Raw genomic sequence first — 18,561 nt, 5'->3', positions numbered from 1 at the left:
ACAGCAGCAACGATGTTAATAAACTAATATAAAACCTGATTTTTTAAATATAATTTCAGGCGATTTGTTTTTGAAATCTTACTTATGATTTTAATTGTCTGATTTGCTTTTTTTTCAAATCATACATATATATATAAATAAATATATATATATATATATATATATATATATATAATATATATATATATATATATATATTTATATATATATATATATATATATATACTATAAATCCATAGACACATTATGTTATTCATTAAGCTAATATTCGGTTAAATATTTTTAACAGTAAAACTTGTCTTTTGAATGTGGAAAATAACTACATAATAAACGATTGTTTATTTAAGTGTTTTTATCACTTCATAAGTTGCTTTATGAGGAAAAAGGTGAGAATGGAAAATTTTTAATATTACTTTGACCATTTTATTTATCAGTAACATAAATTCAATTAGCGAATGATTCCACTGTTTTGAAAAATACCCATAATGAAGAAAATAGATTTTGCCAATTTTATCTAACGTAGAAATTACCCAAATATACTGAATATATAAATACATATTAATATATATATATATATATATATATACATATATATATATATATATATATACATACATATATATATATATATATATATACAGAGAGAGAGAGAGAGAGAGAGAGAGAGAGAGAGATAGATAGATAGATATACTCTATATGTATACATACATACATACATACATATATATATATATATATATATTTATATATTATATATATATATATATATATATGTGTATATATATATATATATATATGTGTGTGTGTGTGTGTGTGTGTGTATAGCTTAAAAATTGTTTGTTCATAATCCTTATAAGTCCCATAACAAAACAAATATTTTTTGATTATCTTGATATGAATTATGCACATATAAATCACACTGCCATATAAAACAACTTCACATCAGTAAAATAGTGATGGGTATTGAACAAATCATAATCTTAATATGCCAACCTCAATTTTTTCTTGTTTATATTCAATGAGAAAACATTGCATTATTGTTCAGCAGGAAATTTCTCCAGTAATGGCTCTCCACACACAAAGGAATCTTTGTTTTTCGTGTGAGAGAGATCACCAGGGGCCTTTGGAAGTCCTAAAGCATCAATCTCGTCCTGAGCTTCTTGGGAAATAGGCAGACTCCATCTGTTGTAGGTGTTAATGAGGTCAGAACCTACAATCTTACTCAGGTTCTTGTATACGTGATCATATTGGTTTTGTTTTTTTGAGGCTAGAACCTCTGCTTCTTCATCAGACAGGGCCCGTGTAATTTTTCTTAGTTGTCTGAACATTTCCCAGTCCTTGTCAGGGAAGGCAAACTTTATTTCCATGAGGAATACCAGCTTCTCCCACACGTCAGCCTCAGCGAGTGTCATCCCTGCATCGACATGATCTGCTGCGCTGTCGTAGTCTCCTTGCTTCTCCAGACGATCTTTATCAAAGAGTTGTTGTTGGATGTAAAGGGAATATAGATTTACTGTTGATTCACTGCCGTATGCTCTATCCCAGTAATTCGATTGTTGGTAATCGTGCCCTAATTCATGCCAAGTGACCCATGTATAAGGAATATCATTTTTACTCATATCATAGTATTTTCGCCAAAACATAACGGGAAATCCAGCGTGGGCACTACCAGCAGATATTAGCTTATCATTTACCAGCCAATACTTTCCTCTTGGTGGTAGCTCTGTTTCATCAAATCCAGCTGCATAATTAAGCATTGACATAATTTCGTCATTTCGGGTCATTAATATATCTGGGTCTGTATCATTTTGAGCATCAGATGTGGCTACTATAAGAACTGTGCGTTCAGATTCTAAGAGTGTGTATGGGGCACCTTTCTTTAGCTCCTCTGCCCATTGTTCTTTTGTGGTGTGGCCCAACCTAAAGTAAGGAGCTTCCACCACGTTTCTGACTTCTATATTAACTAAGAAGTTTTCTCCTTTTGAAAAGGTAAATATTAAGTGTCCTCCAAATTGACTGCGGATCTTGTTGGTTCCTGGTGTAAGGTCATAAGTTTCTGAAACAATTGGCATACGTTTGAATTCCTTACTTTGTACATTAGGAGAGGTTGGTTTAAGCTTATCAGTATGGGCACTAACTCGAAGTTGTATTTGAGCTGCTCTCTCTGATGTCAGTGAATCTGGTAAGATAACCTCAATCATTTCATCAGGTGGTACATACAGATTGGTTGGTTGCCAATCTCTAGGGGCCAACATTCGAAAATCTCTGGTCTGCCCTAACAAGGAAAGGTCAAGTACTAAGTTTCGAGTAATTCTAGGTGCATCCGAAGAGACTAAGCCAGGGAATGTTTCTACGTCTCTTTTGTAAGGAAGTGGGGCATCGGGTGTGCCAAACCAGTTGCTTACAGTTCTGCCAAGTTCTTGATTGTAGGTAGTCTCATCTTCAGCTGGAACTGGGTACTTGGCCGGAGGAGCACTATCTAGTTCAGCTTCCAATTCTGACAAGGTCCACCATTTCTGCTTATTTCCATCATGAGGAATATACAGTATAACACGAGTTCTTGGAGCCTTTGACGGCACGTCCATAGCTTTCTTTCCTCCCTCTGGAACAAACCTGGTTTTTTCATCATGAATCCATCATACTGGGGAAGTTGCATTTCCTAGATTAACAATTTTCTCTTTAAAGTTTGGAATGAGGCAATAGGAGTGGTTACCACCCCAGAGTAAATTGTTGCCATTATGAAACCATTGTTGTTCTGTCTTTCCGGTACATTTTGCAAGTCCAACTTCAGCATCACTTGGAGTGCTTCCCTTGAGGACAGTTAGTGAAGTTAGTGTATATCTACTGATAAGAAAATCTGCCTTATCTGCCTTTCCTTTTCTTTTAGTTATTTCTGAAAGAAGAAAATCACAATTAAGCATTGAAGATAGAGGGAATATCTTTTAAGCGTGAAGAAGTATATTAGTCGGTTTACCAATACATTTATATAGAGTAATTCACAAAGTCATCAACATAGATAATAATAAGCCTTTTATAATGTTAATTAAAGTTTTACAAAGATTATCTATAACTACTGATAGAATGCATTAAGGTTTAATAGTCAAATTTAATTGTCTTTGGATCTTCACAGGCTAGAGAATGTCGGTGATGTTTTGATTTCGACTGTACAGTACTTCATAACAATTTGAGATCCCAGCTGCTATGCTCGGCAATTCATTCCTTTATTAATACCGGGAGTGTAATAGATATGTCATTTTTTGTTGTAATACAAAACGAAATTCACATGATGAAGAAACAATTGAATAACGAGGATATTCTGCAACATAAATAAAAACTAGTTTTTAAAATTTATTAGAATTTAGAAAATAGCTTTGATAAGAATTTAAGAAAATAATTTGATCGAATATTGTAAAATTACTCAAAATCACTTTTGTAAGTTTAATATTTACATTTTGAAAAAGTCTTGAACATTGACAATTGTTCTCAAATATTCCGAAAATTAGAAATTTCATGAAATATTGCAAAAGAAATAATCATCATAACCATATTTTTTTTTTTCTGATTTCATATATTACTGAGGATGTGATTACGAAAATTATATTTTATATGATTATTTGAATATTACTATTGTTACAATGACTGCTATTACTATAATACTACTAACACTGTTGCTAATGTTATTATAAAGATAATAATTTAGAGAGTTCATTTGCTGTTAAAATAAGTTGCAAAAGGAATATACTTGATTTCAAATATTGCATAAGTAAAGAAAAGGAAGACTTATAATGAAAATATATCGTTTTCTTTGCCTTTTGGCGTATGACACAATTTTACAGTAACGATGGCAGCAAATGCAAACGTGGTTTGAAATCTGCTTGTCTATAATTACCTGACATGTTGCCTGTTGAGGGATCCCTTGAAGACTGCACCTCTCTATGGAGACAGCTGCTTTATATACCCTCTATTCAGGGGTTTATCGATGACTAACGAGGCACATAATTGAATAACGTGTAAGTCAATATGTCCATACATGTTTCTCTTCATGATAACATTTATACCATACAATGGACAGATAAGTAGAGATTAGAGTTATTAGAAACTATATAAGTAGATTTTCAAGTATTATTAAACACCATTTCCCCTACATATATTTATTTATTTTCGGTCTGGCCCAGGTCTCTGGTCTCTGGCATAATGGGGAAAGGGAATAGTCATACCCCGATGCCTGTGGGTTCATAAACATCTCAATATTTGGCGTACACTAGTGATTAGATATCCACTTAAAATTATCACTAACTACACACACACACACACACACACACACACACATATATACTCTCAATATTTGGCGTACACTAGTGATTAGATATCCACTTAAAATTATCACTAACTACACACACACACACACACACATATATATATATATATATATATTATACATATGCATATACAGTATATATATATATATATATATATATTATATATAAATGTATTTACAGTATATATATATATATATATATATATATATAAATGTATTTACAGTATATATATGCATATAAATATATATATATATCTTTATTTATATACGCATTTATAAAATAAATAAATATATAAATAAATATATATATATATATATATATATGCACACACACACACACACACACATATATATATATATATATATATACAACCCAGCCATGGATGTAATGCCGTGTCGGTCATAAGCCCGGATAAATGGGGAAGGTTAGGGAGGGGCTAACAACCCTTTCCTGTAAAACCTATATTGTTACCGAAACCGTACAAGAAGCAAATAGACCTAGACAACTTGTTGAAGACTTGGGAACGAATAGGATTATGAGCTGGAAAAAACCCATAAAGTTTGCTACTTGGAATGTACGAAGTTTGTATAGTGGGGGATTTGTTGATGTACTCGAAAATGAGCTGGAAAGATATAGTATACAAATAGCTGCCCTACAAGAGATAAGATGGCTGGAAGTTGGGTAGTGTGAAACGCATAAGGGGGTCATATACTATAGTGGCAGAGAAGATGGGAGACATGAGGAGGGAGTTGGGTTTTATATTAGTAAAAATATAAGCACTGCAGTTGTGGAGTTTGAGGGTATAAGCAGCAGAATAGCAAGAATAAGGATGACTGCTAAGTGGTTTAAAATCACAGTAATAACATTACATGCCCCTACAGAAGACAGTGAAGAAGATACTAAAGATCAATGGTATGATGAAGTTCAGGAGGTTTTAAACAAGGTACCGGGACACGATATGCTAATAATATTGGGAGATATGAATGCTAAAGTAGGTAAAGAAGTGGCAGCTTTTGTAGGAACTACAGGCACACATAGCTTGCATGAAAGTAGTAATGACAACGGGATTAGACTAGCAACACTAGCCACAGCATACAATTTAGTAGTAGGAGGCACTCTGTTCCCACACAAAGAAAAGCATAAGGGCACTTGGCTTTCACCTGATGGAAATACAACCAACCAAATTGATCACATTTTAGTCAGAAGGAAATTTAGATCAGCGCTGATGGATGTGAGAGCATACAGGGGAGCAGATTGTGATTCAGATCATTACATGGTGACAGCAAAAATACGTATAAAACTAACAACAAAGAAAAAGAATGGAGGGCAAACATCTAAGATAGCTACTGAGAAACTGAAGGAAGGGGAAACAAGATTACAATATCAGGTTGAAGTAGAGAACAGATTTGCAGCTTTGGAGGTGGATGATGATGTGAGTTGGGACCAAGTAAAGCCTATAGTGCTGGAAGCAGCAGAGAGAACTGTTGGTAGGGTGGGACGACGAAAGGGAGGACGATGGTTTGATGAGGAATGCAGAGAGGCCGCCCAAAGAAGAAGAGAAACAAGATTAAAATGGATAGAGAATAGAGGAAATGCAGAGAGGAGAAGGATATATACAGAGGCAAGAAATGAGGCATGCAGCACTAACAGAAGGAAGAAAAGAATGCTGATCAATAGAGAGCTGGAAGAGATTGAGAGCAATAGCAGACTGGGAAATGTGAGGGCCGAGTTCCATGGAATAAATAAAATCAGAAAGGGATACCAGGCCAGACAAGGAATGGTGCGCAGTAGAAATGGCGATCTTTTAGTAGAGAGTGGGGAAATTGAGGAGAGATGGATAGAACATTTTAGAACTTTGCTAAATAGAACAGCACCACCTGAACAACCTGCGGAGAATGAAGAAATTTTATTAGGAGAATATGAAGAGGATCCAACCATAGAGGAAATTCTGGAAATAATAAAACACTTAAAGAATAATAAGTCTGCTGGTCGTGACGAAATTAGTGTAGAACTACTGAAATATGGAGGAAGACAGCTACAAGAAGCAATGGCAAATATTGTGATTGGAATTTGGAGAAGGGAAGAAATGCCTGAGGAGTGGGAGGAGGGACTGTTTGTGCCAATTCACAAGAAAGGTGATAGAACTGAATGTGGGAATTATAGCGGCATTTGTCTCTTAACTGTTGGATATAAGATTGTAGCTAAACTATTATATAATAGACTGAAGAGACATAGTGAGACCATATTAGGAGATTACCAAGCAGGGTTTAGAGCGTCTAGATCAACCATAGACCAAATATTTATTGTAAGGCAGATCCTGGAGAAGTACTGGGAATATGATAAAGAGTCCTGGCATGCCTTTATAGATTTTAAACAGGCATATTACAGTATCCAACGAGAGGCGTTATGGAGAATACTTAGAGAGTTCAGAATACCAGAGAAACTTATACGCCTAATAAAAATGTGTTATAGAAATATGAGAGGCAGAGTACGGATTGGAGGGGAAGTAACAGATCCCTTTGAAGTTGATAGTGGTTTAAAGCAAGGATGTGCACTGTCTACGATTCTTTTTAACCTAGTGCTGGAATGGGTCATGAGACAAACACCACAGGGTAATGGAGTACATCTTGGGGGTACTATGTGTGATAGATTAGCTTATGCTGATGATATTGACTTTTGTGGTGAAAGTATCCAAGAAATTGATAGAAAAATAAGAATTTTTAGAGAAGTTGCAAATCGAGTTGGCCTGGAAATAAATGAGTCTAAAATCAAAATCTTGAAAGTTTCAAGGCAAGAGAGGATACTGGGTAACATCAGGTGTGGAAACATGGAGTTGGAAGCTGTTGAGAGTTTCAAATACCTTGGCTCAACAGTTACAGTTGAAAATAGAGTAGAGGAAGAGGTCAAATTAAGAATAGCGGCAGCAGCCAGATGTAGTTAGGCTTTAGCCAAAGTTCTCAACAGCAATATCTTATCAAGGAGAACAAAGGTGAACACCTATACAACTATTATTAGACCCGTGTTAACGTATGGCTGTGAAACCTGGAGGCTGACAAGGGATCTGGAACGAAGGTTGGAAGTGTTTGAAAACGGAATCTTGAGAAGGATATGTGGAGATGGGGCAATGGAGAAGAAGGCATAACAATGAACTGAGAGAAATGACAGAAGTACCCTTGATAAGAAGCACAATTATGGCACAGAGACTGAGGTGGGCAGGACATGTGGCCAGGACCGATGAGGATAGACTGATAAGCCAGATTACTAGAGGACAACCAGAGGGCAGACGACCTCCAGGAAGACCCTGTATGAGATGGTCTGATAATATAAAAAGGGACATGACAAAGCTTGGAGTGGATGATCCAGGGGATTGGTGGGATTTTGCGCAGGACCGTGGTCGTTGGAAGCTTCTTGTAGCGGCGGCAAAGAGCCATGGAGGCCCGCAGCCAGTGGAGTGAGTGAGTGATATATATATATACACGTGTGTGTGTGTGTGTGTGTATAATATGAAAAATAAAGTGACACTAGGCCCATTTAAAATTAAGTTATTCCCGTCCATCTGACCAGTGGCACTCGACCACTGTCACTCTTGACCAGTGGCACTCGACCACTGTCACTCTTGACCAGTGGTACCCTAGACCAATGTCACTCTTGACCATTGGCACTCTTGACCACTGTCACTCTTGACCAGTGGCACTCGACCACTGTCACTCTTGACCACTGTCACTCTTGACCATTGGCACTCTTAACCACTGTCACTCTTGACCAGTGGCACTCGACCACTGTCACTCTTGACCAGTGGCACTCGACCACTGTCACTCTTGACCAGTGGCACTTTTGACCACAGTCACTCTTGACCAATTGCACTCTTGACCACTGCCACTCTTGACCAGTGGCACTCGACCACTGTCACTCTTGACCAGTGGCACTCTTGACCACTGTCAATCTTGACCATTGGCACTCTTGACCACTGTCACTCTTGACCAGTGGCACTCGACCACTGTCACTCTTGACCAGTGGCACTCTTGACCAGTGGTACTCGACCACTGTCACTCTTGACCAGTGGCACTCGACCACTGTCACTCTTGACCAATGGCACTCGACCACTGTCACTCTTGACCAATAGAACTCATGACCACTGTCAATCTTGACCATTGGCACTCTTGACCACTGTCACTCTTGACCTGTGGCACTCGACCACTGTCACTCTTGACCATTGGCACTCTTGACCACTGTCAATCTTGACCATTGGCACTCTTGACCACTGTCACTCTTGACCAGTGGCACTCGACCACTGTCACTCTTGACCAGTGGCACTCTTGACCACTGTCAATCTTGACCATTGGCACTCTTGACCACTGTCACTCTGGACCAGTGGAACTCGACCACTGTCACTCTTGACCAGTGGCACTCGACCACTGTCACTTTTGACCAGTGGCACTCGACCACTGTCACTCTTGACCAGTGGCACTCTTGACCACGGTCACTCTTGACCAGTGGCACTCGACCACTATCACTCTTGACCAGTGGCACTTATGACCAGTGGTACTCGACCACTGTCACTCTTGACCAGTGGTACTCGACCACTGTCACTCTTGACCAGTGGCACTCGACCACTGTCACTCTTGACCAGTAGCACTCTTGACCACTGTCACTCTTGACCAGTGGCACTCAACCACTGTTACTCTTGACCAGTGGCACTCTTGATCAGTGGCACTCTTGACCACTCTCACTCTTAACCAGTGGCACTCGACCACTGTCACTCTTGACCAGTGGCACTCTTGACCACTGTCACTCTTGACCAGTGGCACATGACCACTGTCACTCTTGACCAGTGGCACTTGACCACTGTCACTCTTTACCAGTGGTACTCGACCACTGTCACTCTTGACCAGTGGCACTCTTGACCAGTGGCACTCGACCACTGTCACTCTTGACCAGTGGCACTCGACCACTGTCACCCTTGACCGGTGGCACTCTTGACCACTATTACTCTTGACCAGTGGCACTTGACCACTGTCACTCTTGACCAGTGGTACTCGACCACTGTCATTCTTGACCAGTGGCACTCTTGACCAGTGGCACTCGACCACTGTCACTCTTGACCAGGGGCACTCGACCACTGTCACTCTTGACCAGTGGCACTCTTGACCACTGGCCCTTTTGACAATTGTCACTCTTGACCACTGGCACTCTTGAGCTTATAATGACTCGGTAAACAATAACAAAGATGTTTCCTGCTCAAGTGTGAGACATTTTCCCTTCACTTTTATCTCTCATTCGCTATTTCAACATTTCCAATTAAGAAATAAATATTTTTTTGAAAATATAGTTATTTTTTTTTTTTTTACTGGTTGGTGAAATGTGTTGCTGTAATTGAATCGGTGGAACTTCAGAAGTTCATAGTTGCAGCGAATGATTTTATGTTGAATAGCCTGACTTATGTCTCCTTATATTATCATTATTATTATTATTTGCTAAGCTGCAACACAAGTTGGAAAAGCAGGATGGTATAAGGCCAGGGGCTCAAACAGGGAAAGCAGCCCAGTGAGGAAAGGGAACAAGGAAAAAAATAATTGTTTTAAGAACAGCAACAATATTAAAATAAATATTTCCTATATAAACTATAAAAACTTTAAGAAAACAAGAGGCGGAGAAACAAGAGAGAACAGTGTTCCCTAGTGTACGCTCAAGCAAGAGAACTCTAACCTAAAGCAGTGGAAGACCATGGTACAGAGTTTATGGCACTACCTAAGGCTAGAGAACAATGGTTTGATTTCGGAGTGTCCTTCTCTTAGAAGAGCTGCTTTCCATAGCTAAAGAGTCCCTTCTACCCTTACCAAGAGGAAAGTAGCCACTAACCGATTACAGTGCAGTGGTTAACCCGTTGAGAAAAGAAAAATTGTTTGGTAATCTCAGTGTTGTCAGTTGTATGAGGACAGGGGAGGATATGTAAAGAATAGGCCAGACTATTCGGTGTATGTGTAGGCAAAGGAAAAATGAATCGTAACCAGAGAGAAGGATCCAACGTAGCACTGTCTGGCCAGTCAAAGGACCCCATAACTCTCAAGCGGTATTATCTCAAAGGGGGGCCTGTGGCCTGGCCAACCTACTACCTATAGTTCTTATATTGAAGTTGTATGTTAATGCTAATACTGTTTTTAAAGTGTTTAATTTAATTGTTCATTACTTCCATTTTAGTTTATTTCCTTACTTCCTTTCCTCACTGGGCCATTTTTCCCCTGGTGAAGTCCTTAGACTTGTAGCATCCTGAATTTCCAACTGGAGTTATAGCTCAGCCAGTAATGATTGTAATGATAACATATTTGAAATATCACTTGGATGATGTTATTATGGAAAACATTTCCATTAAAAACATCATTACAGAATTTATGGAAAAATATACCATCTAATCATATCTCTGTTTAATTTAATTTTTTTTTTCTTTTTTAGACTGTTGAGTCACGCACTTGCTTGTCTGACGCTTTTTTTTTTTTTTTTTTTTTTTTTTTCTTTAGCAGGACGCAATTTATTTATTGCCGGCGTGCTAAGGACTCATTGCCAGTAGAATGCAGCAACTCCTTTTCCCTCACTGAAAGCAACAAATCCTTACTAGTAATAACAAACGAAGTTTCTTTATTTAGGTTTGATGATCGACGTCTCTCGGTTGAATTATGGGAACCGTGTTTTTGATCTTTTATTTTTTTTTATTTTTATCATTATGTAGTTTGAGATTTCTGGCGGCCTGGTGGTATCGTCCTTCCCTGGTGATTGCCAGACTGGGATACGAGTCCCTCAAACTCGTTAGTTCCGTTGGTCGCAGCGACCTCACCATCCTTGTGAGATAAGGAGGGGGTGCCCTGGTTTGGAGAGCGTAAAGGTCTGTTTGCTGTGACATCAGCAACCATTGCCTGGCCCTCCTTGGTCCTGGCGTGGGTAGAGAGGGCGCTGATCATATGAAATACGTTCAGTCTCTAGGGCATTGTCCTGCATGATAGGGCAATGTCACTGTCCCTTGCCTCTGCCATTCATGAGCGACTTTTAAACCTTTGAAGAGACGTGTTAAAATTATCTGATTCATGAAGAGGAATTTATCAAGTAATTACTAACGAAACAGGAGCCTTTACGATAGAATTCATTCGTATTTTACCTCTTTTTTCATCATATATATTTTTTTTTGCATGTAGAAATTATGACTTCCTTTCGCTTATTTTTCGTGCTCCTTATCATATATAAACATCCCGACTTCTTACCTACTTTCAAAACTAATGATGATGATGATGATGATGATGATATTGATAGTGGTAATAATACTGATGAAAAATGATAGTCGTAACAAATCTGGTTTTATCATTTAAATTTATATCCATAAGATCATTATGAAACTACGAAAAACAAATAAAAAAGTTTTATTTGTTCAAAAATCAATTATAGGAGAACCAAGTTATTACTTTTAGAAAAGATTATTAGTTTGGGGTGAATTTGAATGAAGGAAAACTGATCAAAATCACCGGTAATATTTTATTATATTTCCTTCCCTCCCCGGGATCGAATGCGTGTTCATGAGTGGTAACCACACGGTGAAGTAACTACTATTATTTGCTGTAAGATAAATAGTGTTCATGTACCCCAAAGCTACAAGAGATAAGACTTGATAATTTGCAGAACACACATTTGAGATAAGAACTGATACAGATTCAACACGTTGGACAAATTGGGAAAAGCCTTCACACACACACGTGCGGTTTTGGTCCCCATCATTGATAACAGAGATTACCATTCGTAAACGCCTATGGAAACCATGGCTAACCATAGAAATGGGAGTCATTTGTTGATAAGAAAAGATAAGAGTCGACCCAATGGTTGTGATAAGAGGCCGGATTCCGCTTTGTTTACCCTTTTAAAGTCCTTGAACCTCCGTTCCAATCTTGCTATCCAAACTCTTTTAACTTTTACTTCGTAGCGCTACTGCAGGGGTTCCCCAGGTTCCACGGTGGGTGCTGAATGGTCCACCAGGCCCCAGTGCAGGGTTGTTTTGTACAAATTCTTTATTCGCTCTTTTTGTTCATCGGTTTACAGGTGGGAGAGGATATGGGCGAATATCCGGAATCGAACGAAGATCCAGAAATTCACAGCCTGAGTACTCAACTACTTGGCTACCTTCATATATTTATGTGTATGCGTTATATGTAGATATACATAGATACACATATCTATACACACATATCTATACACATATTTATACATATACATATTTATATGTATAGATAGATAGATAGATTCGTGTGACGTAACCGAGTTACGTCTTGATTCGAGAAAGTAAACTGAGAGAGAGAGAGAGAGAGAGAGAGAGAGAGAGAGAGAGAGAGAGATGTACTGTAGGTGACATTAATGAGACAAACTAAAAACTACAATTCTCTTGCTGTTTAATTTCCTCTTTTGTCCATCTTAGCAATATTTTAATTTCTGCGAACTTCTTTTGAAGAATGAAATTGTAGATATCCTTTGAAATCAAGAGACTTTTACTATAGATCTGTTAGTGATTAAAACTTGCTATCTGTTGGAGCCGTATACTGTATATCAACAATTAGCCGCATATTTAAATAATAGAATTATCCGCCCATTTGGTTTCCAACTTTTCTCTACACGCATAGCAATCCAGTTTTTTTCTCTCTCTCTCTCTCTCTCTCTCTCTCTCTCTCTCTCTCTCTCTCTCTACTCTCTACTATGTTACCCTTAGCTTATGAAAATGAACAGCGAAGGACAAATATTTGACAGAAAACGTTTCTTAAATCCTTCCATGGGGTCACCACTTATGTTGCAACATCTCGTACGCTCTGCATGAACTCGAAAACCCTCTGGTGGCGAATACTTCAAACTTCTTTGGAAAAGAAACTTTTTGGGAAAGAAATTACAATTTGGTTTTGCTGTTTTTTCCTATTATTCTCTCTCTCTCTCTCTCTCTCTCTCTCTCTCTCTCTCTCTCTCTAAGTTGAGGCAACATGGGAACATGTATATAAATATATATAAATATATGTACATATATATGTATATATTTATAATGAATTAAAAGTATATATATGCATATATATATATATATATATATATATATATATATATATATATATATATATATATATATATATATATATAAAGTATATATACATATATATATATATATATATATAATATATATATATATATATATATATATATATTTATATATATACACATACATATATATATATATATATATATATATATATATTTAGATTCACTGTTTTGATCATGTTAGTCAATACTTTTAAGATTGGAATTTAAACAGAAGGTGGGTAATAGACAGAAGTATGGGCTTAAGCCCTGTCCACACGATCGAGCATGCCCGACGGGCAAACAGTGATACCAGACCACAATAGTTAGTGAAAATGAGGGTTGATGACATCAGAAGCGGGAAAACTAAAGGCAGGGATCTGGCAACACTATGATGCCAGATCCCTGTCTGTGGTTTTCTCGCTTCTGACGTTATTAACCCTCATTCTTACTAACTATTGTGGTCTGGTATCACTGTTTGCCCGTCGGGCATGCTCGATCGTGTGGACAGGGTGACATGATCTAAAACGCGGTTCCGTCGTTTGAAGAGAAGATCCGAAAAGTCAAAAGATTCAGAAATCTGCTTAATTTGTTGACAAGAAAGACTGAGGAAAAAGGTTTATCGAATATTGGGTGTGGTGGAAGCAGGGGTCTTAGTATTACTAGGGAAGAACTTGGATAACTAATTAGGATGATTAGCAAAAGGAAGATTTTAGGGGAAGAAGAGGCAGGAGATTGGGAGGAATTGTCTTTGAAGCAACTGGTTATAAATGTTCTTTGATTCTTCAAAGTTTGAGAGAAATTATCAAATAGGAATCTTCGTGTTATCAAATCTTCCCTACTTTCATCTAAGTTATCGCTTGTTTATTTGATTAATTAATTGATTAATAATTAATTGATTTATTTAATTACCGTTCACTCAGGACTTTGAAAAGGGCTATTTTTTACCCAGATCTTGACCTCAAATTCCAAAACTTTAATATTATTTAATATTATTAAATTCCTATTTATTATGCGAGTCTCTCTTCTGTCTACCTATGAACTCTAAGATAAAGAAAATATACATAGGAAAAACTTTTTCTCTCCGCAATGTTTATTTATAGCGTTAAACGTTTTATATCCTTCGTCTATTTATATAAGGACACCGTAAAAGCCGGTCTCCCGAGTTAATGGCGCTGTAATCAAAGAGAGGGGAAGGGGGGGGGGGAAGCTAGGAAGGGGAGGGGAGAGGGAGGGATGAGATAACCCTGAATATATTGTGTCAAAAGAGGCCGTGTTACCACGAATACTTTTTATATATCAATTGAAATATATTTTTTTCAGATCATAATGATAAAAATGTTGGTAATGCTAATGACATTATTATTATTGTTATTATTATTATTATTATTATTGTTATTATTAATATTTTTATGATTATTATTATTATTATTATTATTATTATTATTATTATTTTGGATGTTGTTAATTTACCTGACTTTGAGAGACATTTCAGGTAATTTCAACCTATTTGATTCATTTATTATTTAAATAACTTCCATCCATTTTAGATTATTCCTATTTCTTGTATAATATTAGTGTGAAAACTTTATCCAGCAATATGATGACTTAGATAGCCGTCGCAATTTTGGGTATGATGACATTTCACATTATAATCATCATCGTTCGTTTTATACTGATAATGATGACGATTATGCTTATGAAATATTAAGATTTTTTTTTCTCATTATTATGTTCACATAACTTCAAACGACAATAGCAAAAATGGCTCTGAATTTCCAAAAAAAAAAGAAAAAAAAATCACATAAGCTTTGAAAAAACAAGCAAAATGACCCTTGGATTTCAATGATGATGATAACGAAAACGTTATTAGTAAGATTTCTTAATATATTCTTTTTCTAATTGGTGATGCCTTAACGCGGTAAAAGGGTTTGCATATCGCAATGACCAGCAAATCTGAACTAATCACGGCCACCCATACTTGGTTGGTTTGCTGTGATCTATCAGACAAGTCTCCCACCATCACCAAACCGTACTGATAAGTGTGGAGGAAAATTGGCCAAAGCCAAGATATGATTAAGGACATATCTGAGGCCTTTGTCCTGCAGTGGACTATAAACGGCTGCATTTGTTGTTGTCTTTTTTTAGTTCCGTTTTGGCCCACCAGTCAACCCAGCCCAACCAGAATGGACCCCCGTCCAAGGGTGGTTGGTTATGGTGGTGGTGGTGGTGGTGGTGGGGGGGGGGGGGGGGGGTTTCATCCACCCCCTTCTATGGGTCAAATTATTCTTATAGATTTCGATTCTAATTCATGTTTAATCTAATTTTCCGACACAGTAGATTTTCTTATCGAGATATCTCTAGTGGTTTGATTTGCCACTTGATTTGGAAAGAATTGCGTCTTATGTAGTGACATTGTATAAGATTGAGGTCGCCCGTAAAAAGGAAAACAGAAATTTAGTTTAATTACAGTTATGTGTTTTGCTGGATACTTTTCTTCAACTGTTTTTTTGGATTATTTTCTTTGAATGTATTTCGAATACTTTTCTTTGAGTGTATTTTCAATACTTTTTTAAAATATATTTTGGATACTTTTCTTTAAGTGTATCGTCGGTACTTTTCTTTGAGTGTATTTTAGATGCATTTTTTTAAGTATATTTTCAATATTTTTCTTTAAGTGTATTTTGGATACTTTTCTTTAAAAGTATTTTGGATACGTTTCTTTAAGTGTATTTAGGATACTTTTCTTTGAGTGTATTTTGGATACTCTTTTTTAAGTGTACTTTGTTCACTTTGTGATTTTTTTATTCAGTTGATTTTTATCGAAATATTTACGCAAAATGTTCGTATGAAACTTGAAATAATAGAGATAAATCCATTGAAATTTTGCTTTAATTAACCATTGAACATTGTAGTCTGTTTTCCATTTTAAGCAGAAAAAGACCTACACAAGTTCCTTCCTTTCATGATGGTAAAGTAAATCATAAAAGAAAGAAAATGTTGCAAATATAGAAAGGCAAATTCGCAGTTCTTAAACATAAAATGATAAAGTGAATTTTCATCCCATTTTCCAAAATCCAGTTTTATACGTCATCGATCTATCATTGTTCCACAACCCATTTTTGCTTCAATTTATCCTCTTTTTATTTCGATCCTTTACTATTGTTATAGTTCAAGGTGCGCCATCGAGACCTGACGAAATCTCCATAAAGATTATGGGAAATATTTATAAAAGTAGAAAAATAAGACTAAATATTGCGTGGCTAAAGGCTATAAAGATTGGTGGTTGATTCTTATGGTTACTGACCCTAAGATATTAACACTAAAGATACCAGAAGGTTTAGAAAGGGGGCGGGGGAAATGAGAAGTGGGATCTGAGGGGAGATGGGAAATAGGAAGAGAGGGCGAGGTAGAGAGGAAGAGAAATGTGGATAGAAGGAAGATTGATTGATTGACATTTTCCCATCGTCAGTTAATGAATTACCCTCCGAAGTACCTTCAACCCCTTTTTTAGATAGATATGCACACAAAGGTTCAACGCTCCCCATCCCTTCTTGCCTGAGTATGACTACTCACTCTGCATTCTAACCTAGGGACGGTGACCGTGACTGCAATATATATATATATATATATATATATAGATTAAGTAAGCTCACCCTTTAAAAAGGGGAGCTCCGAAACGCTGCCTCTACCTAGCCCTAGAAATCCCGATTGATTGCAGCACAATGGCCAAGAGCCTAAACGGTCAAAATACCAAGAAATCGCAAACAAGTGGACAAAATAATTCAGAAAAACTAATATAACTGAGGTGAAAGACCCCTAAGGGAAAAGCCACTGTCAACGAGTCCGGAACCATACCAAATCGACATCGGCAATTACGTCCTCAACTGAAAATTTACCTTCTCTAGGCTAAGCTAACCGAAACTAAGAATACAAAAATGCATTGTGAATGTAAACTTAAAATTGACCCCAAAGCATCGCAATGCTAAAAAAATACTAGCTAACGTGAAACTTGTACAATAAAACGAGTGAACACGAGAATAAGGGCGATCAGGTACGAAATCCGACGCCCAAGCTAGCTGGACTCGAAGCGCTCTGGCTCCCTCAACGTAAAAGCTAAATAACTTTCCCCGTAGGGATCCAAAACATTTACAGCTAAACCAAACTGTAAAGAAAGGTTGGTACTCAACTTAGACGAAGAAGAGGAAGCCAGAATACGAAGAAAATATTCAAAATAAGCTGATAAAGAGCGCACAACAAAACAGCGCAACAGTATATTGAAGCTGTGACAAAGGTATCCAGAGACATAGGGGGAACCGTGAGGTGAGAGGAAATGTAACGGCTCCTCACTTATCCTTTCCCTTGGTGGATTAGACTGGGCAAAGTCTATTGGGGGTGCATATATCTATGGTTATCTTAGGATACGTCCCTGATTATACACGATATCTACGGATAGTTGTTCCTGGGGTTGGAACCCCGTGATACCTGACGGTAATTCTCTTGTAATATCTCTCGCAGAAATATTATACAGTAGGAAGCAGCCAAAAGGAACTTCCATCTGGACAACATGGCTATCTCACCTAAAAATAAATTTTTCCCATGTCAAAATCACTTATATATATATATATATATATATATATATTTATATATATATATATATATATATACATACTGTATATATATATATATATATATATTATAAAGGTAACGTTGTTCATGTATCTGTAAAAGAAATACATGAATAATTAATTATCAGTGGATTTGCGCGAAAATTCGACCAAATCGGATCCTTCTGAAGAGAGTCCCAATATTAAGTTTCTATTTTTTTTCTTGTTTGCAGAATTTGAGTATGTAATTAAACATCATTGATATATAAATCTAAGTTTAGTATGTCCTTTTAATATGATTGCATAGATTAAATGTAACTTTGCATTTTGGAAATGAATCACTTAATATTGTTTATAGTGTTTTCCGTACCAGTCCCTTTCTGGCCTCTCTCATTACATGAAGAATTCCTTACCGCTCTCTTTAAAATATGATAAAAATGGAATAACAATAAAGAGATTAATATGACATAGTTGACCCTCAATAGCTATTGTTGTTAGGGAACTGAAACCTTATTTACCTTATCTATTAGAATAAAGTATCGGTATCA

General features: G+C 36.8%; 1 pseudogene; it reads right to left on the bottom strand.

The window, feature by feature from the left end:
- Window positions 1-1,034: 1,034 nt before the first annotated feature.
- Window positions 1,035-3,896, bottom strand: LOC137628616 (TRPM8 channel-associated factor 3-like; annotated as a pseudogene).
- Window positions 3,897-18,561: the final 14,665 nt, after the last annotated feature.

The sequence above is a fragment of the Palaemon carinicauda genome, chromosome 36 (genome assembly GCF_036898095.1).
Source record: "Palaemon carinicauda isolate YSFRI2023 chromosome 36, ASM3689809v2, whole genome shotgun sequence".
NCBI classification, from domain to species: domain Eukaryota; kingdom Metazoa; phylum Arthropoda; class Malacostraca; order Decapoda; family Palaemonidae; genus Palaemon; species Palaemon carinicauda.
The sequence above is the reverse complement of the archived record's forward strand: the minus strand, read 5'-3'. Positions and strand labels throughout refer to the sequence as shown.